Below are 435 nucleotides of genomic sequence, written 5' to 3'. Positions count from 1 at the left end.
TTCTGGGGGCTGAGGGGAGGGGAGAATGGGAAGTGGCTGGCGAACGGACACAAGGCTTCGTTACTTCGTTTTGGGTGACGGAACTGTTTTGGAGCTGCATAGACGTCGTGGTTGGACAACATCGCGAATGTACTAAATGCCGCCGGTTATTCAACTTGAAATAATCAATTTTACGTGAATTTCGCCTCAGTAAAAAACAACGATGCTTGGGCATAAGACGTGCTGCATGAGGTTCTCGTTTCTTCCTTGACTTCCCCGACGCGAGGGCCAGGGCTGTCTTCCGTATCTTCCTTGGTGTGGGAATTTATTCAACGGGAGGTGGCATCAGAGGACGCGAGAGCTCGCAGAGACCTCAGAGATCACAGCGCTGCGCCGAGGAGGAGCTGGGGGCAGGGAGGCCACTGGTCTTTTCTGTGTCCTGCAGGGAGGCTTGTC

The sequence above is a fragment of the Propithecus coquereli genome, unplaced genomic scaffold, assembly GCF_000956105.1.
Source record: "Propithecus coquereli isolate 6110/MARCELLA unplaced genomic scaffold, Pcoq_1.0 Scaffold269, whole genome shotgun sequence".
NCBI classification, from domain to species: Eukaryota; Metazoa; Chordata; class Mammalia; order Primates; family Indriidae; genus Propithecus; species Propithecus coquereli.
Note: the sequence above shows the minus strand (reverse complement) of the source record.